We start from the raw sequence: 21,431 nt of genomic DNA on the forward strand, positions 1-21,431 counted from the left end.
TTCACCTGAAATTTCAGTGCTCTGGTCTATATTTGATATACACAAACGTGACATATCATTAGTGTCTACGCGCGCTGCAGAGGGTTTACTTTTGATGTCTCGCCATGAAACAGGAAATTGCGATAAATTTGGAGTAAATGGTCCGTTGTCCACCAAACTTGACATGATTCATATTAGTCCCGCCCTGAACACATTTATATGACCATATTTCCTGATACTCATAGTGTTAGCTAGTGGTGACAGGAAGTAGATCTCAAACACTTATCCTTCAATTTATCTTAAAGTTACATGCTGTGGTGTATATTTGATGCACAAAAACATGATGTATAATTTGTGCTCTCTCCAACTCCCTCTAGTGGAAAGACGAAGTGACACAAAATGTGAAATATGTCATTCCAGCACTGTATCAAGGATATGCGGAGGCACATGCGATCCGAAGTATCTTCGACAAGGTAGTTTCTCTTCCCTCTCCCTTGCCTGCAGCTAAGCCCAAGGCAAAAAGAAAGTCAAAAAGGATGCGTATAGCATCCAGCAGTGACTCTGATGAGCCTGCGCCTCCGCCTGTGCCTCCACCTGCCACCGCACCTCATCCTGCACCTCAGCCTGGACCTTCATCTGCCACCGTACCTGTGGAGAAACTCCCAGATGTTGGTAAGCACTCTAGACTTACATATCCAGATTTATGAGGGACCCATCCATCATTTTTGCTCATTCCATTTAATTTTTCTCTTTTTAACAATAGGAAAGCAGGACATCAATCTGGACAGATGACCTAAAAAATGGCATCAGAAAAGCATTTGCCAATGTCTGGCAGGAGGTGATCACCAAGGACATGGTAAATATTGTGGTATTTACTATGAAAGCAGGCACTCAGAGATGGTTAGGGGCATCACAAACATCCCCTCTCCCTCTGGTTCTCGGTTGGTGTACTTTGGTCACCATGACTGAGTGCCGTGCATGAGCTAAAGTCTATAAATACAATTTCCAAAGCCGTAATTATAAGGACTTTTCTGTCCTTCTTGAGCAACAGGTCTGACGAACAGCGTGGGGGCCCCAGAGCACATGGGGTCCTTGCAAGAGACTGATTGGGGGCTGACGACTAAAGTCCATAAATACAAGAGTCAAAGCCGGAATTATAAGGACCTGAGTGATGTGTACATGGAGTTACCCAGGAATTAAGCACTTTCTGTGGGATCAATGGCTCCACATTCACCCCCTCTATCCCTGGAACTTTACACATGATTGGAGCGCTCTCTGTGGGATGAATAGCTCCACATTCACCCCCTCTATCCCTGGAACTTTACCCAGGATTGGAGCACTTTGTGTCGGGTACATGGCTCCACTTTCTCCCCCATCTATCCCTGGAACTTTACCCACGATTGGAGCACTCTCTGTGGGATAAATGGCTCCACATTCACCCCCCTCCCTCTGGTTTTCTGCTTATAATCCCGGCTTCCAAACTTGTATTCATTGACTCTGGCTCCCTACCAACAGCCCCTTAGAAGCCTCCAGCAAGCCCCAGAGGACCAGGCTGGATTCTTGGCACCCTTGATCCCAACCAGCCCCCTCCAGGGACCTTGCCCACCAGCCGGACCTGTGCATCCACTCTTAAGCACCCCTCCCCTGGCTACACACCAACAGCCGCACCGACCAGAGTTTCGTGCCCCTGGTACTCCATTTAAAGTTTCGTGCCCCTGGTACTCCATTCTGGGTCCACTGACTCTGAGTGAGAGTGAGGCTTGCTGGAGGCTGCTTGGGGGGGCTGTGGTACAGAAGCCAAAGTCGGTAAATACAAGTTTCAAAGCCGTAATTATTAGGAAATATGTATATATCTCCGGAAGTGAGCCATTATTTCTAGGTATCCCTTTCCAACAACCTTGCAATCATGTCTCATGGCTCTTGACTCCCCCTGCTGGTCAAACTGTAGAATGCAGCTTTTTGGAAAAGCCGTAATTAAAACTAGTAAAGGCGTGCAAATGCCTGACAACCTCTAATTAGGGTCATAACTCCCACATACTTTGTGGCACATTCAAAAACCTTATATCCACGCCTGTCGTGATATAGGCCCCGCCCATTTCCGCCTATAGTTTTTTTTCCCGCAAATTGGCAAAATGTCGCAAAATGTCGCAAACCTACTCTTTTGAACTCCTCCTAGGCAATTTCACCGACTTGCACAAAACTTTGCACACAGCATTTGTGGACTCTTCTGAAAAAAAGTTATTAAAAGAATTTTGATATTCCAAAGAATACTGAAGTTATTAAATAGCAGCTTCCTGCAGATTTGGTACAAAACAGGAAGTGTTGCATATCTCCACATTGGTGTGTTGGAATGACATGAAACTCAATTTGCTACTTCCCCATGAGCCCCTGGGGCTCTGTGCAAAATGTCAGGCGATGATCACAAGGTGGCACTCTTTAAATTGAAGTATTTTATATCTCCACATCGGTTGCTCGGATTAACACGAAACTTAGACCAATTATTGTCAATGCCGTCCTGAGGATATCTGACAAAGGAGTTACTGATCTGCCACTAGGTGGCGCTGTAGTGGCAGTCTAAATTAATATTTGGCACTGTGCCAACACCATAACACTTATGAAAATGAAATTGATAGGGGTGGTAAAGACTGGCCCCTGTAACTCACACACCAAAACTGACCAGCAGGTGGCACTCTTTTCAATGCCAAAGCGTTTTTGGCCCACAACTCCCACATAACATGTCGCAGGTTTTGAAACTTTATATCTCAGTGTTCCCTGAATTCAGCTGAATTGTGTGATGTAAGGCATGCCCACTTTTGCATTAAATTTCCATTTGCAAAATTGCGAACAATGACAAACCTACTTTTTGAGCTCCTCCTAGGCGATTTGACTGATTTGCACCAAACTTTGCATGAAGCCTCTGTGGACCCTCCTGACAAAAAGTTATTAAAAGAATTTTGTTTGTCCAAAAAAATGCCCAAAATATAAAACAACAAATTCCTCCATTTTGTTTTCAAAACAGACAGTCTTTCATATCCTGAACAAATAAAGTCGGATTACCACAACACTTTCGCTTATTGTGTTCCATGGCCCGATGAGGGTTTGTGCAAAATTCGGTGCAAATCGGCCAATAGGTGGCGCTCTGGTGGCAGTCTAATTAGTGTGAATCAAATTCTTCAAATCCTCTTCAAAACTCATTGACTTTCAACCTCCGTCTGTCATACTTTGAGCTAGAGACACCACGTCAACTTTTAAAGAGTCAGAAGACCTTGAACGCATTAACTGTACATAATCTATCTATCTTTATCTTTATTTCGGCCATGACCAATATTCTTTTGTTGATCAACACTGGTAGATAACTATCTTGCCACCGGGTGATCTTTGGCTGCTCCTGACGCTACCGTCATAAAAACAAGAGACCGCACATGCGCAGTTCTCAGCTCTCTCAGCTGATTGTAAACAGATAAGATGGCGACAAGACGCAACTTCAGTGTTCATTTAAAGCTAGACGTTTTGAAATATTCTGAACAAATGTCGGGGGAATATGCCGCGGGGCATATGACGCCTGGTATGCAGAGGACGGCAACAAGACCTTCACAAAAGGAGGGGGAACAGGAGAGCAGCTGACAAACGTCTCCAGGTCCAGTAATTTCCTCTTTGGTTGGTGTCATGACTGCCCAGTACCTGGACAACTGAGCCGTGGCAGTACACAGGTATGTGGTGTGTCAGAGGAGAAACGAGCCGTTAACATTTCTCTTTGTGTTAGGTAAGGTTAATGGCGTTAGGCTGACCAAATGTCCTGTTTTGCCCGGACATGTCCACTTTTCACATCCCGTCTGGGGCGCCCGGGTTTTTTTTTATAAACTGATAATGTCTGGTTTTCCGTGTGTTTGTGTGTGTGTGTTAGAGTGTGGCACAGCCGCATATTTCTGTTCGAACCCAAACCGAGCCCGACATTATTTATAACCAAAGCACTGAAGTTGTGCCACACAGTTGTTACAGCTGAATTATTAATAAATGGTTGTGTGTTGACGTTCACCACGCTATCCCGACGTCCTTTAGGTAACTTATAATTAGCGCATCTGACTTGGTTAGCACTCGGCTAACTCCCGGGTGCATTCTCGGTGGTCGATGTTAGCCAAGACATGCCGGTGGTTGAACACTCGCTGAGCTAAAGTGGACTAATGTTTGACTCTGTGGTCTGTTGCAGAGCATTGTGTTGTGTTTCGTGCACGTGCAGGTGTACGGGGGTTGTGTGAAATCTGTGACTATGTGGTTAGTACATTACGGGTTTGATTTGAACGTTTATGGAGAGGTGAATCGGTCGAGACCGGGAACCCCCAAACGAAAAAACGGGGTTCGTTTTCAAGACGTTCATGCAATGAACGTATTAGTCCAAGGCTAGTACAGTATGTAAACACAGGCCGTGTCTTCACATGTCCGCGCTGCCGTCTAGAGACTGCTTCGCGCAGGCTCCCAGAGCGCTGGGCTTTCTGGGAGATGTAGTCAATGTGGTTGCTTTGGGTCTTCTGTGTTGTGTTTGACATTGTTAAATGTGTAAATAAAGTGTAGGTAGATTCATGTTATATGTATGGCAACAGTCTTGTTTAGGATTATAGCTGATGGAGAAAATATTAACCAGCTTAAAGACTTATGTTCTATTTATTGTGTGGCAAGTGGAAACAGCTGGCATATGACGCCTGCTTAGGGTGTGTAACCATCTTTATCTATGGAAGCCCATTTTCGCCAGTAATGGAAAAAAAGAAATTGCTATTCCTAATCAAAATTGTAAGATAAAAAGTCATTATTACGAATGTAGCCTACTTTTAAAAGTAATTTGTGGCATGTTGTCTTGTAAGGTGTGTGGCATCATGGTGGCTGCAGATGGGACAGAGGATGAGATGATTCGCTGTTTCAAGGCAGGACAACCCTCTTCTAGCAGGTTAATCAGATCCACCTCAAATTTGCTGGTCTAAGTCCTTAGACCTTAATGATACTTAAAAATGAAGCTTTTGAGTTTTCATCAAGTGCTGTCACCATGGCACCGCCTTGTTCACCATCAAACACGATGTTGTTTTGAAGGGACAAGGGATGTTTGAAAACTCACCAAACGTGGCATACACATCACAGGTCGCAAGTCCTGTTGTCTGATGTGATTTTTGTGCTTTGATGCACCAAGATGGCTCAACAGCGCCCCCTAGAATATTCCAATTAAACAGCCCCCAAAGCTGGTTTGACCTGCATGTATGGAACTTGGTAGGCACCTGTAACACTCTGTCATGTACAAAAAAGCCTCTTGGAGCCATGCTCCAAACCTAACAGGAAATCCACCATTTTGAATTTACTTGTGCCACTTTTGTGCATTTTTGCCCATTTCCAGGGTTTGTAAATTAACGAACTTGTCCTACAGATTTAATCAGATTGGCTCCAAACTTGGTGTATGTAAGCATGACTGTGTTGTGACCAAAAGTTATCACAGGATTTGCCCAATGTTGAATGGCGCGCCCGCTGCCAAGCGAAATGCTGTGGTGTATATTTGATGTACAAAAACATGATGTATAATTAGTGCACTCTCCAACTCCCTCCAGTGGAAAGAGTAAGTGATACAAAATGTGAAATATGTCATTCCAGCACTGTCTCAAGGATATGCAGAGTAACTCCTGCATGCGATATCTAACTTTGACAGAAATGAACTGACGCATCAGAAGGCATCCTGCCAGCCCCCCCAAGTTGCGTGAAGGTGCGATGGCCTGTTCATCGCTGCTTGCGGCTTTAATTAGGGACCTCGGCTGAAGGGCGAGGACCCTCTTGTTCTTGTGAGGTTTATTATTCGGGACCTCGGCCTGAAAGGGCAAGGACCCTCTTGTTCTTGTAAAGTTTATTATTATTAGGGACCGAGCCCTGAGGCAGAGGACTGCTCACAGAGCAGAGCGTTTATTGTGGACCGACTCCAACAGTAGTGGACTACTCACAGGCCAGTCCTCGCCAAAGGTGAGATGTCAGAAAAACGTCCTGACGATCTTCGAAAGCTGTCCCATAGGAAATGAATGGCAGCAGGGGGAAGAAAGAGACCAATCTTAGGGCTTTTTCTAGCATTTACAGCGTCTCCATACTTTGTGCTACAGACTCCATTCCAACTCTCAAATGTTGCCACAGGTCTCATCTATTCACTCATGTTTTCATCTTCTTCATATCTTTTACCGTTTTTGATCTGTGCCTCTCAAAGTACCATGAGCAAAAGTGGAGAAATTGTCAGTTTACAATGGGTGTGTATTGCATGGAATGCTGTGAGCTACAGTGGAGAGGGCTCTAAAAATCGTCTAAAACTTTTGTCTTTAACTCGCTGCCATGGCCACAATTTTCACTGTACAGACACAATTTATACCACAAAACGTAGGAAAATTTGTCCTGCTCACAGATATGTTGACATGGAATCTCTCACACGTACACATTTTTGCTGAGTGGCTCCAAAGCAAAGGGAGCACCGATTTTTTTTCTCATTCACTCCCATGTAAACTCAGAGGAGAAATTTCTGGAAACAGCTTAGGTGCAACACATTTTAAACTCGCTCCCCTGACCACATTTTTGACTTGAGAACTATAAAACAAGACACGTGCATTCACGAGAAGTGGCTGTCTCTCACAATCACTTTATTTTCTTGATTGGACCAACAGTTTGGGTATGGGATGGACTTGTTTGAGGAGTTCAAACCCATATTAAACAGCCTTTGCTGATCTGCTCTCATGAGCTCTGTCTGTGTCCCTCAAGTGCAGGCAAGTCATTAATCGCCATGGCAACGGCTGCACACACAGACACAGCCACAGGGCTCTGTGTGTCTGTGTGTCTCACAATCTTTAAAGGACAGATTACAGCAGCAGAAACTTCATTTCAAACAGCAAATACACATTAGTAACCCCTAAAGTGCCAAAATGGGCTCTCTAGCGCCACCTAGGTGCACTAAACTGGCCATTGCAGGCCGTCGGAATGTCGTATCAAGATCAAACCAAAACTGGTGTGTTTGACCTACAAATCACGCATTGACACCCATGACCTGATTCCAACAGGAAGTGAGCTATTTGACCTTTCAAAGTAAGATTTCGCCTCAAACGTGGTCTCAAGAAAACACATCTCCTCCTACACCATTTATTTTATCAGTTTTAAAGATGCACACATGCCACCTCAACTGCTACTAAACAGATCTTCTGTATAACTTTATCTCTCTCATCATCACATTATTTTCATGATTGGACCAACAGTTTGGAAATGGGAAGAAGAGGAATTAAATCTCCACTAAAAGAGGTCTCTCTGTGTTCTGTCTGTCTCTCTCTGCTCTCCTGCCAGGTGCGCTTACTTAATTACCATGGCAACCGCTGTCACACACAAACTCACAGAAACATGATGTCTGTGCGTGTGTCTTAATCTTTCATTCAGGCATGACAGGGGCAGCATCTCCATTTTAACCCTTTAGGTGCCAGAGTTAATTGAGGAAAATATTCCATTTTCATTTCAACATTTCAAAAGGCTGTGACTTGAAAGTGGTGACAGATAAAGGCATACTGTAAATAAGAAAACTATTCATCATGACCCAAAGTTTGTGATAGGAGTAAATGAACTCATCTAATTTGCATATTGTGGCATCACCAGCAGGCAGCCATATTGGATTTCATAAATCTCAGTCAAAAAACATTTTGAACACATTTACACAGTAGATTTATTTTGTTTTGTGTTGTTTTTGTTGTCTCTTCCTCAAAATAAAGGAAGAGGAATCTGATGGGAAGAAATTCACTCATCTAATTTGCATAATGTGACATCACTTGTACATACCTACAGCTACAGAAAGCATTCAAACATCAAAACGTTCAGCTCTGTAAGGATTTTCTGATGTTTGTGGCAATATGTTTGACATTTCTAAATAATTCACAGTGACGACATAAGCTGGGGGCGGAAACGGGCGCGAGTGCGAGGTCCCGCCAAACGCTGCTTGCAGCTTTAATTATTAGGGACCTCGGCCTGAAAGGGCGAGGACCCTCTTGTTCTTGTAGTGTTTATTATTATTATTATTATTATTATTATATATTATTCAGCGTACGCGACTTTCAACTGGAATTTGACCCCCTAAATATGCTCCAAAACTCACCAAAATTGGCACGCATGTCAGGACTGGCGAAAAATTTTATAAAATGAAAAAATTAATCTGAAAAGTGCCAAAATGGGCTTTCTAGCGCCACCTAACAGTTCAGACCACTAAAATGGCCGCTGCAGCCAGTAGGAACGTCGTAGGAAGATCAAACCAAAACAGCCGTGTTCGTCTCATCAAGACCTACAAATCACGCACTCACACCTTTGACCTAAATCCAACAGGAAGTGAGCTATTTCCTTTCAAAGTAAGATTTTTCCTCAACAAAAGAAATTCCTTTAAAAAACATCTCCTCCTACACCGTTTATCGTATCGGCTTCAAACTCGCACACATTATTCTTCAACGTGTCCTTATCAATTATTGTGCGTAACTTTTTCAGTCCTCAAATGGTTTGGATATAATGGCGTGTTACAGGTGATGTGCTCCCAACCCTCCTGAGGATTTGTTGTGCCACCTGGACCCACGAAAATACCCGCTGTGACGGGTAGGAACCACTTAGAAAGACCAAACCAAAACTGTCTCGTTTGTCTCATAAAGACCTACAAATGTCGCGCTGCAACCCCTGACCTAACTCCAACAGGAAGTGAGCTGTCGGTCTTTGAATGTAAGATTTGGTATTTCACAAATTCTGTCGATCAAAAATTATTTGCTCCTACACCGTTTATCATAACTGCTTCAAACTTGCACAAATTACAGCTCTACCCCTGCTGAACATTACTTGTGAAGGACTTTGTCATAACTTGAACGGCTTGGATTTAAGAAGCGTTAGAAGGTGCAGGACACAACTCCTCATGATGATCTCTGGAAGAAAAGATGAGGGCCAACACACTGTAAACTTGTGATTAAGGTGACATTTTTCAGGCCATAGACATACAAGCTTTATATGTTTGCGTTCAGAACAAATTTATCTATCTGGTGATGTTTTCAGATTGAAGATGGGACCCACGGTTTGGCATCTGGAAGGATTTGTTTGAGAAAGTTTCAAGCCATTCTGCTCTGTGTCTGAGCTGCATGCAGTCCTTAATTAGCATAACAAAGGCTTCACTCTGACAGTCTGTGTGTCAGAGTGAAGTGTGTATGTGTGTGGTCACACACACATGAGGTTTTAAATTACTTTAAAAATTACCTTAAAAGTATTTCCATGTATTTTATCAATTTTATGTCTCTGAACCCAAGAGACTGACCTGGAGGGTTGCAGTAAATCACCTCATTTCAAGTACAAGTCAGTAACAGTGTTACAAACATCAGGAAAGAATATACATCTTTGAGGAAATGTTACATTCAACAACACAGTAGTCTCATCAAACACCTTTCTTTTGATGTAATTGACAGAAAAATTAAATGCTGTGTATTTGATGCATACAACATTATGTATACTTCGTGCAATCTGTAACTTTGTCTGCCACAAACAGGAAGTATGTGAACGTGTGAGATATGTCAATATGTCAGCAAACTCTCTCTCTCTCCCTCTCTCTCTCTCTCTCTCTCTCTCTCTCTCTCTCGTGTCCTGTTACTGCATGTCAGTAACTTGGCCTCTTCTCCAGAGCCTTTGTGCTCCACTGTCTTGCAGGTTAACTTCTATCACAAACTGTCAAAGTTTCATTAGGTCACATGGCTTATGTCTTCAACTTGCAAAATATACGCTCACACCACCTTCATAAGAACCCTTTACAGTTTTTAAAACTGAGTTTGACTTATGATTCTGGCTATTGTGGTACAACTTGTGGGAAGTATGTATTAATATCTGATAGTATACATATGTGACAATAATCATATGTGTATAATAACAGTAGAAGTATGGCACACACAGACACACACAGACAAACACACACACTCACACACACACACTCCACTCCTTATCCCCCCTCTCTCTCTCTCTCTCTCTCTCTCTCTCTCTCTCTCTCCTCCCTCTGTCCACTTTCTCTCGTCTCTCCCTCTCTGCATGTTGAGAACTGGGCCGTCTATGTCTGTCTGTCTGTGTGTGTCATACTTCTAGTGTTATTATACACATATTATTAGTGTCACATATGTATACAATCAGATTTTAATTCAACATTTGTAGGTCTTAGTATATATTTGTGTCTGTTTGCTGCACTTAGATCCTCAAAGCAGCCAGTACACATCACTCAAGCTTTCACTAGGTCACATGATTTCAAATGAATATGGATGTGTTGTTTGATCATCACACATGTCAAAGTTTCATTAGGTCACATGGCTTGTGTCTACAAGTTTCAAATTATGAGCTCACACCACCTTCATAAGAACCTTGCATTTTTAACCCTGCGGGACATCTTATAAAAAATCACACCTGTCCCCTTTGGAACGGTGTGGACAACTAAAAAATATTAAATATTAATATATTTCTCTACATTTTTTTGCTTAAATCTTTTAACCAAGTTGTACTCAGATTATGCATATCAAATATTCATTCCTTTTGAGGATTTTCACAATTTATTTGCCATTTTATTTACATGAAGTCACTGTTACTTTAATGAAAAAAAAAACATGAATTAAGATTAACTATATAATAAATGTTGGATGGATTTTTATTTTATTTACCACAGTCTGTGATATGTGAATGATAAAAAACAAACCCCAATTTTATGCCTTATCCTTTTTGGGGCAGTTTCTATTTTTCAATAAAAATACACACTGTTCCCCTCCAGGACTTTTTTTGTCTTTGTTGAAAAACAACCATAATTTTTTTTTTTTTTTGATTTTTAACTCCTAGTCCAAATACCAAATATTAATTGTGGGTGTATGTATGAGAGAGAAAGACAGGGAGAGAGAGATAGACAGAGAGAGAGAGAGAGAGAGAGAGAGAGAGAGAGAGACATGGAGAAAAAAAATAATGTAACCTTAGAGCAACCTGCAGCTCATAATTTGCAAATTTTAGCGACACAATAACACTCACACACACACACACACAAACACTCCACTCCCTCTCCCCGCGCTGTCGCTCGGTCTCTCTTGCTCCCCCGTGTCTCCTCTGTCTCCCTTCTCGCCCTCTCTGCTTGTCACTAACTGCCGTACTGCATATCAGTAACTCGGCCTCTTCTCCAGAGCCTTTGTGTTCCACTGTCTTGCAGGTTAACTTCTATCACAGCGGTGCCTGGATAGTGTGACATGTGTGGTTGTGTTGCTGCTGTGGTGTCAAATGCGTCCTGCTGATTCTGTTATCATTAGTCATTAGTCAAACTGAACTTGAAGTGCCTGTGCTGTCACCTAAGTACGTGGTCATTAATTAGCATAACAATGGCTTCACTCTGACAGACACAGGCCTGTGTGTGTTTGTGTGTGTGTGTTGTTTGATCATCGCACATGTCAAAGTTTCATTAGGTCACATGGCTCACGTCTGCAACTTGAGCTGGGGGACGACGGCGGGGGGCCGAGGTCCCTCCCAACGCTGCTTGCAGCTTTAATTATTATTATTATTATTTCTCCCACCGCCTCTTTGAACTGGAATTTGACCCCCTAAACATGCTCAAAAACTCACCAAAATTGGCACGCACATGAGAACCGGTGAAAAATTTTAGACAATCATGAAATTAACCCCTAAAGTGCCAAAAAGGGCTCTCTAGCGCCACCTAGGCACACTAAAATGGCAGGTGCAGCCAGTAGGAATATGTAGGAAGATCAAACCAAAACAGCTGTGTTCGTTTCATCAAGACCTACAAATCACGCACTCGCACCTATGACCTTTCTGCATCTTGCTAACTCGGCCATTCTGGATGTCACTAACTTGGCTTCTTCTCCGGAGCCTTTGTGCTCCACTGTCTCTCAGATTAACTCATATCGCAACGGTGCCTGGACAGCGTGACGTGTGTGGTTGTGCTGCTCCCATGGTCCTGCCGTGGTCCTGCCAGATGCCTCCTGCTGCTGCTGCCATCATTAGTCATTAGTCATACTTCTACTGTTATTATACACATATGACTATTGTCACACATGTATACTGCTAGATATTAATACATACTTTCAACATATTGTACCACAGTAGCCAGAACTATAACTATAATATTATTACTTTCAACAACGTTGTTGTAAGCTACTGTCATTACCTGCATCTCTCTCTCTCTCTCTCTCTCTCTCTCTCTCTCTCTCTCTGTGTGTGTCTCATTGTGTCATGTGGATTACTGTTAATTTGTTATGCTGATCTGTTCTGTACGACATCTATTGCACGTCTGTCCGTCCTGGAAGAGGGATCCCTCCTCAGTTGCTCTTCCTGAAGTTTCTACCGTTTTTTTTCCCCGTTAAAGGGTTTTTTTGGGGGAGTTTTTCCTTATCCGCTGCGAGGGTCATAAGGACAGAGGGATGTCGTATGCTGTAAAGCCCTGTGAGGCAAATTTTGATTTGTGATATTAGGCTTTATAAATAAAATTGATTGATTGATTGACCTAAATCCAACAGGAAGTGAGGTATTTCCCTTTCACAGTAAGAGTTTTCCTCAAAAAAAGAAATTCCTTAAAAAATCAACTAGTCCTACACCGTTTATCGTATCGGCTTCAAACTCGCACACATTATTGTTCAACGTGTCCTTATCAATTATTGTGCGTAACTTTTTCAATCCTCGAATGGTTTGGATTTTACGGCATCTTACAGGTGATGTGTTCCCAAACCTCCTGACGATTTGTTGTGCCAGCTAGACACACTAAAATGCCCGGTGTGACAGGTAGGAACCACTTAGAAAGACCAAACCAAAACTGTCTCGTTCGTCTCATAAAGACCTACAAATGTCGCGCTGCAACCCCTGACCTAACTCCAACAGGAAGTGCGCTGTTGTTGTTTGAATGTAAGATGACGTTTTTCACAAATTCTGTCGCTCAAAAATTATTTGCTCCTACACCGTTTATCATAACTGCTTCAAACTTGCACAAATTACAGCTCTACCCCTGGTGAACATTACTTTGGACTTTGTCATAACTTGAACGGTTTGGATTTTAGAAGCTTTAGAAGATGCAGGACACAACTCCTCATGATGATCTCTGGAAGAAAAGATGAGGGCCAACACACTGTAAACTTGTGATTAAGGTGACATTTTTCAGTCCATAGACATACAAGCTTTATATTTTTGTGTTCAGAACAAATTTATCTATCTGGTGATGTTTTCAGATTGAAGATGGGACCCACGGTTTGGGATCTGGAAGGATTTGTTTGAGAAAGTTTCAACCCATTCTGCTCTCTGTGTGAGCTGCAGCTCTCATTAATTAGCATAACAAAAGCTTCACTCTGACAGTCTGTGTGTCAGAGTGAAGTGTGTGTGTGTGTGTGTGTGTGTGTGTGTGTGTGGTCACACAGACATGACAGTATAACATTTACCAAACTCATTCCTAAAACTTTGAAAGAAATGCCTGATACCAAAAACCTGTAAGTACAAGATGTCCTGGTGAAACTCTTTTACCTCATGAAGAACTGGAATACATGTAGTCCTGCTCATTTTCTCCACTGACATTAACTAGTATATATTTGTGTCTGTTTGCTGCACTTGGATCCTCACAACAGCCGGTACACATCACTCAAGCTTTCACTAGGTCACATGATTTCAAATGAATATGGATGCATTGTTTGATCATCACACATGTCAAAGTTTCATTAGGTCACATGGCTTATGTCTACAACTTGAGCTGGGGGACAACGGAGAGGGGCCGAGGTCCCGCCCAACGCTGCTTCGCAGCTTTAATTATTATTATTATTATTACGACCATTTAATCCCCAATTTCGCCCCTTTCCCAAATTCAAAAACTCATTAAATTGGGCACACGCGTTTGGTTTGGTGAAAAATTTGATATTTCGGCAGTGTTCTATGTGGATGGGGCCAAATGGCAACATAGCGCCCCCTAGAATATTTCGTGCCTCAAGCCCTGCCTGTGAGTTTCACCTACACGCATGAAAATTGTTGGGCTCATAGAACATGCCAAGACCCACAAAAAATTCTTTTGGATCCATGCTGTAAACCCAACAGGAAGTCGGCCATTTTGATTTGAATTTTTGACATGTTTAAACAGACTCCTCCTAGGGATTTCGTCCGATCGACTTCAAATTTGGTACAGATCATCCTGAGAACATGCTGATCAAAATTTATTAAAAGCTTTTCTCTATGTCAAGGGGCGTGGCGTATAGGGCGTTACAAACTTTGGCAACTTTTTGTCGCCATCGAATTTCGAACGGACCTCACTCCCACATACTTGATCTCAGCAGCTTCAAACTGGCTGGACATGATGATGGCTCCACCCTGAATGGCCAGATATATTAATATCCCACCTTACTCACATTGCCCCCCGGTGGTAACAGGATGTGACCAGTTTTTACTTTAAAATGTACTGATGACACAAACTTGACCGCATCAACTTCATTCCACTTCTAATGCATGCAGAACAAGTTGGTAAAGCTACCTTATGAACGCTGTGAAGCTACATCTAATGGTGTCCATGTGGCGGCGTGGCGACTATCGATCCCTCACCACTAAATACGTTTGGCTTTTTGATGGCTTAAACGATCTCATATCTTCATGAAAATTGATACACAGGTCAAGAATGGCGAGTTTTTGCATCCGATAGGGGCGCCTCCCATGGGGGTGACAAAATGCGTCTATAGCGCCCCCTTGAAATTTTCAAAAGCCCCTCCTCATAGGGGTTTTTTTTGGAGTAGGAAGATGAAAATTGGTACATATGTGTATGTTGACCAGACGCACAAAAAAGTCTCTGCCACCAATGGTCTACTCCAAACAGGAAGTCGGTCATTTTTATTTAAACTTTTCATTTTGGTGGCGATTTTGTGATTTCGACACTTTGTATTTTGACGAACTGTTCATACAGATTTTGTCCAATCAACTTTAGATTTGGTACAGATCACCCTGAGACCATGCTTATCAAAAATTATTAAAAGCTTTTCTATATGTCAAGGGGCGTGGCCGCTATATCGCTGCCCTCGCCATCAAATACATTTGGCTTTTTGATGGCTTCATTGGCCTCATATCCTCATGAAAGTTGATACACAGGTTAAGAATGGCGAGCTCTTGCATCTGATAGGGGCGTTGCCCATGGGGGGGACAAAATGTCTCTATAGCGCCTCCTTGAAATTTTCAAAAAACCCTCCCCATAGGGGTTTCTTTGGAGTAGGAAGATGAAAATGTGTACATATGTTTAAGTTGTCCAGACGCACAAAAAAAGTCTCTGCCACCAGTGCTCTACTCCAAACAGGAAGTTGGCCATTTTGATTCAAACTTTTCATTTTGGCGTCGATTTTGTGATTTCCATACCTTGTCATTCAACGAACTCTACAGATACAAAAACAACAATCAGCAGTCCTTTATTTTTTGTAGTTTTGTCAACAACTCCCTTTCCATGTATGTGTTTCTAATTTGCTGCAACATTAAGGGTAACATTAATAGCCTCTAATGTAGGCCCTGGGGACCTGGGGGTGAGTGATGACCTGAGGCTCTGGTCATCCAGCGACACTGACTCAGGACCAGTTTCTCTGCCTTTTGTTAGATGTGGTGGAGGTAGAGGTTACCACCACCTGTACTTTTATCCACATGTTCATCTATTCAACAGGATGTTAGGAGACTAGATGTGTGGTAATCAGCATCTGTTGGTGGTAAAAGCTACTCAAGCTGAAATAGCGACTGAGTAAACTTTTACTTTCTTTAATATGTGGAATATGAATAAAACCAAAGTGAGGAGCAATCATGGGTCTGTTTTTAATTTTCATTTTCACCCAGATATTAAAAACACTGAACAACATTTAATGACTTTCTCAAAGGGTAAATATGAAAAGAAAGTGATGTTACATTTAAAGGGATAGTTTGACATTTTGGCAAATTCGGTACATACATTAGGTACATTACCTTTAATTGTCAGTGCCTGCTGTTCTGACATCGGTGGGGCAGAGCTGCCCGCTGAAATGGATAATTAAGTAACATTACGACACATGAGGCAAATACTCGGAACTTCTTTCTTGAGTAAATCACTGGGCGGAGTGGCAGAGTGCGTACCTGAGACAGTGCCGTAGTTATTGCTTGCAGCCTTGCATTTGTGGCATCGTCAGCTGGATGCACCAGAAAGTTTGAGAAAAGTTTACAGAGTGTTGTAGTAAATCATGGTTTACACATGTATTGTAAAAGGTTGCGGTAACAAGCCGAAGACATGGAGCAGAGAGAACTTTCAGGTAGTACCAACCAAAAATAGGGACAGGATGAAACAATGGCTATTTGTGCTGGACATCGATCCCAACACGCCTGTGGAAATGGTCCGGAAAATGTTTGTTAGCTCCAACCATTTTTTACCAGAGAACTACAGTGAAAGGATGGAGTGCAGAAGCTCAGGAATGTTTCAAAAGCTTTTGTTGAAAGATACTGCCATACCATCTGTCGGCATCACAAAACGAGCAGACATGGTAAGTGATCGTTGTGTATTTTGCTCAGCAATCTCTCTCCTGTAACGTTACCTCCATGTTGAGTAACATTAGCCTAAAAACCAAGCATGGTAAATAAGGCTACAAATGTTGTTGTGGTTTTATGGATAAGTGCTTGCCCAGAGCATATAGTGAAGTGACTGGCATTACTTCTCATTGTTGGTGTGACGGCCCCTCCCTTTACTCTGGAGGTGTGTGGGCTTGCTGGTTGCTGGTTGGTCTGCTTTGTCTTTCAGGAGGGACTGTCATCAGCTGATGCGCTGCACCTGGGGCCGGTGAAGCGGTTATATTCTGATACCAGCTGGCTCTCTGGCTCTCTGGCTCTCGGACTCGATCCACGCCGTACATGAGGGCACCGCGGTGCCGCCGTGCTTTTTCTGTTGCTTTTGTTTTGGCACGCTTACACATACACGCATCCACACACGCCTACACTACTGATTACTGACACTGATTCTCACGTATTTCTTAAGTTTATGTTAATAAACGCATTGATTAATTTGAACCTCGTCTTCCCTCCCGTTTTTTGTTGCAGCCTAAGAGCCAGGTTGTAACAAGTGGGGGCTCGTCCTTTGTTAGTTTTCGTACCACAGGTGAATCCTGTGGGCTGACTACCGGGTTTTTTTTTTTTTTTTTTGGTGAATGAAGTCCGTGTTGTGGGTAGCGTGATGTCAGTGCACAGCTGTTGCTGGTTTGGCTTGTGTGAATGGATGCTCAGCTGATTGCTCGGGAGTAGATGAGGGTAAGTGTTGTTTACATTTTGCCTAGTCGCTGCTTGGGGCGCAAGGTTAAGTGTATGCCTGTTTTGTTTTTGTTTATTTGTTTAGTTGAGGCAGCGAGTCCGGCAGCCAGCCACGGCCATCGTAAGTTGCCATTGTTTCTGTCCCTGCTAGGCTTAAGTGCGGACTCCCTTTGGTGTTCGTAATGGGGGGGGTTTCGTTAGGCAGTTAGAGGGACGGTACTGCGGTGACGCTCAGGCTGTGTGGCTGTGTCGGCTTGCAAGCCTTGTGTTTTTTTTAGGGCCAGGTAAGCAGTGGATTGCGTGAAGGGGAGTAATGGCGAGTGTGGAGGAGTTTTTGGCCGCGCCGTCCGAGCTGGTGCTAGATTGTTTTTTGCGTGAGCAATTGGTACGTGTTGCAGAGCATTTTGACCTGGATGTGGGTGATAAGAGGAAGAAAGAATACATGAAGAATATTATTAAAGTTAATTTGTCCGACAGAGGTGTTTTTGGACCTAAAGCACAGGCTGATGGTCAGGGGCTGAATAGTGTGGAAGTTAGTTAGAGGAACGCAGGTTGAATATGCAGCAGCAGCTGGAGCTAAAGAGGCTGGAGTTGGAGGAACGCCGGTTGACGTTACAGGCTGAAGGGGCCGCTCGTGCCTCTAATGCCACTGGTAGTTCCGGGTTGGCATTTGATGTTGCCGCCAATCTACGATTAGTCCCTCAGTTTAATGAGCGGGACCCCGATACATTTTTCTCTTTGATCGAGCGTGTAGCTGAGGCTAGGGGTTGGGCTGACCCTGATCAGACTCTACTATTGCAATGTGTGTTAACAGGTAAGGCTCAGGAAGCTTATTCAGCTCTGTCAGTGGCAGAAAGCAGGGTTTATGCGTCAGATAAAGGGGCCGTATTAAAAATCTATGAATTAGTTCCTGAGGCCTACCGTCAGAAATTCAGATCCTGGGAGAAGTCTGGCAAGCAGAGCCATGTTGAGTTCGCCAGGGACCTGGTTACCTTTTTTGGTCGGTGGCGTACTGCTGCAGGGGTTGACACTTTTGATGCCTTGTGTGATATGGTTGTTTTGGAGCAATTTAAAAATTCTATCCCCAGTCACATTGCAGTTTATATTAGTGAGCACAAAGTGAAGACTGCAGCTGAAGCCGCCTCATTGGCTGACGAATATGTGCTGACCCATAGGAGGGACTTCCGGATCTCTGAGAGTGCTGGTACGTATCATGCCCCAGCAAAGTGGGAGGAGAAACGTCACTCACGCCATGGTAGGTCTGAACTCACAACACGGGGACAGGTTCAGCCTGTGTTTTCAAACGTGTGTAACTTTTGTAAGGGAAAGGGACACTGGAAGGCTGAATGTCCCAAAGCTAATGCTCGATGGGAAAATAGCGGGGGACAGGGTAATTCTGGGGTTTGTGCTGTGTCTGTGGAGCCTGTCTCTTATGTCTCTCATCCTCAACAGCCCAGGAGGAAGAGAGAGCCTGATTTTTCAGTATTCATGTTGGAGGGCCGAGTGTCGCTGGATGGAGGTAACACCAGTGTACTGGTGAAAATTTTGAGGGACACTGCTGCTTATGACTCATATATTCTGAGCTCTGTGTTACCATTTTCTGTGGCTTCCGATACTGGAGATTTTGTGTTGATGCGGGGAATGGGATTGAATGTTGAGCCTCTTCCATTGCATTCTCTCTATATTGACTGTGGTTTGGTGCAGGGAGAGGTTTGCATGGGGGTCCGCCCTGAGCTACCAATAGAAGGTGTGGACATCATCCTGGGAAATGGCCTGGCTGGTAGCCGTGTCTGGGCAGGTCCACCACCCCCGATCGTGTCGTCTGTACCTGTGGTAATTGGTAATTTGGATGAAACTGCCCAGGATTTACCTTAAGTATTTACAGCTTGTGCTGTGACGCGAGCTATGAGCCGCGTAGAGCAGGAGGAGCCAGAGAAAAGTGAAGAGGTTGTTGTTAACATTCCAGTCTCATTGTTGTCCGTTTCTCACAGTGTTCTCGGGGCAGAGCAGAGAGCGTTTCTCACAGTGTTCTCGGGGCAGAGCAGAGAGCGGATCCATCCCTGGGACAGCTGTTTGAGGCTGTTCTTACCACTGAGGATGGCAGAAGCGCTGCTAGTGGTTACCTGCTGCAGGAGGTCCTTCTGGTGAGGAAATGGTCGCCACATGGGGAGAGGTTGGTTGGACAGCCAGTGGTTCAGATTGTAGTTCCCGAGAAGTTTCGCAACGAGGTCCTTAAAGCATCACATGACCAGCTGGGTCATCTCGGTGTTCGCAAAACGTATAATCACATTCTGCAGTATTTTTTTTGGCCTCGGTTGAAGAGGGATGTCTCATGCTTTGTAAAATCTTGCCACACTTATCAAATGACAGGTAAACCAAATCAGGTCATTAACCCTGTTCCACTTTGTCCCATACCGGCAACTGCACAGCCGTTTGAACATTTAATCATTGATTGTGTTGGTCCTCTCCCTAAGTCTAAATCAGGTAGTAACTACTTGCTAACAGTGATGTGCCAGAGTACACGTTATCCAGCTGCGTATCCTCTGTGGTCCATCACAGCAAAGGCGGTGGTGAAATCACTTACTCAGTTCATGTCCATTTTTGGAATACCAAAAGTTGTCCAGAGTGACCAGGGCTCAAATTTTTCATCACATCTTTTTGCCCAAGTATTGAAGCAGTTAAAAATCCGACATAGTATGTCGTCTGCGTACCATGCACAGAGTCAGGGAGTATTAGAGAGGTTCCATCAAACCCTTAAATCTCTGTTGCGTAGTTATTGTGTTGAGTTGAACCAGGACTGGGAGGAAGGGTTACCGTGGCTCCTGTTGGCAGCCCGAGAGGTAATTCAGGATAGCACCGGGTTTAGCCCCAATGATCTCGTCTTTGGCCATTCAGTGCGGGGGCCGCTAGCGTTGCTGTATGACGCTGTGGCACCACCATCATCAGATCCCCCACCAAAATTAATTGACTATGTGAACGGGTTGTAACATTGGGAATAAACAGACTGCTAGGGAACATTTTGGACTCTAGTTTCCCGGCGCGGTGCAGGGTGGCGAACCCCGTGCAGAGCTAGTTTCGAGCAGCGCAACCCGAGGAGCACTCAGTTTGGTAGTTTGGCAGACCGAAGTGCACCGAGATGGGTGTGGTGGCGCAGCAGGGGGAGGTGTATACAGATCCAGCTTGGTGCAGTGACAGTTTCGTGCCAAAAGGCTTCGCCGAAGGTGCGCTAAAAGCTAGCCAGCTGAAACCAGGTCTACTGTCAGCGCAGGTGGAGCACAGCCGGTGTAAGTGAAAGTTTGGCTGACCGGCAGACAGTGCGCACACAGGTCTCCAGTATGTCAGGCACATTAACGATGCAATAAATAGCCACAAAAACCACTATTCAATGCAACTATCTGCAATCAGCACATAAATGTATCTCTATATCGACTGCCCTGTCACATCTGATGTCAGATCAAAGGGGACTGGCACCATTTGGCACATTTGGTATGCGTAATGGAAACCCAACCTAATTTGATTAACACGGCTGCAAACTAATGAGTTCACATCCCTCACAGCCAACCACAAACAGCCACAGCATCAGATAGGGAGTATATATTCATCATCTGTCATCTTAGAAAAGTCAGAAGAAAAGAAACAGAGTGATAGTGCGAGAGAGAAAGAGGGAGCGTGCGCATTGATTTACGATTGTGGTGACCTCCTCCCAGGCTACCTTTGCATCATCAGCCCGTGGAGGTCTGCTCGCAGTTCTGTATATGCGGACACTGCAAGCTTGGACCTCCCAGACCAAAACATCAGTTTCCTCTTGGGAGAAGTTTGACCATCTGACGCTGCTGCTCTCTTCTGCCATGCTGAATTGAGTAAACTCTCATTACGCCTTCACGCAGCGCATTTAAGGGCGAGGAGAGGGGCTCATTTGATTGGTGTGTGTAAAACCTACTCCACACCTTCTCTCCTCCCTCTTTCCGACTTGCGCAGGTAGGAGAGACGGAGGTGGCAAAGAGGAGTAGCTGCGCCAGCGTGCATGGTGTGCCAAACTTGCAAAATCCGCCTGGCCACACCCAGTTGGCGAAGCGCAGGTGCACTGCGCCCCCGCCCGGTCTGCGAAACTAGAAGCCTTTATGTTATTATTCCCTCAGGAGTTGTGGTGATTTATGAGGAGTTAGCAT

At 44.0% G+C, this 21,431-nt stretch overlaps 1 long non-coding RNA gene across 2 annotated transcripts in view; it reads left to right on the top strand.

Moving 5' to 3' along the window:
- Positions 1-3,417: 3,417 nt before the first annotated feature.
- The window catches only part of LOC125886128 (uncharacterized), a 48,958-nt gene continuing 30,944 nt past the window's right edge, over positions 3,418-21,431 (top strand). For both annotated transcript variants that reach the window (XR_007448984.1, XR_007448985.1), the window contains exon 1: positions 3,418-3,689. This is a non-coding gene — a long non-coding RNA (uncharacterized LOC125886128). The remainder of the gene's footprint in view (positions 3,690-21,431) is intronic.

The sequence above is a fragment of the Epinephelus fuscoguttatus genome, linkage group LG1, assembly GCF_011397635.1.
Source record: "Epinephelus fuscoguttatus linkage group LG1, E.fuscoguttatus.final_Chr_v1".
In the NCBI taxonomy this organism is placed as follows: Eukaryota; Metazoa; Chordata; class Actinopteri; order Perciformes; family Serranidae; genus Epinephelus; species Epinephelus fuscoguttatus.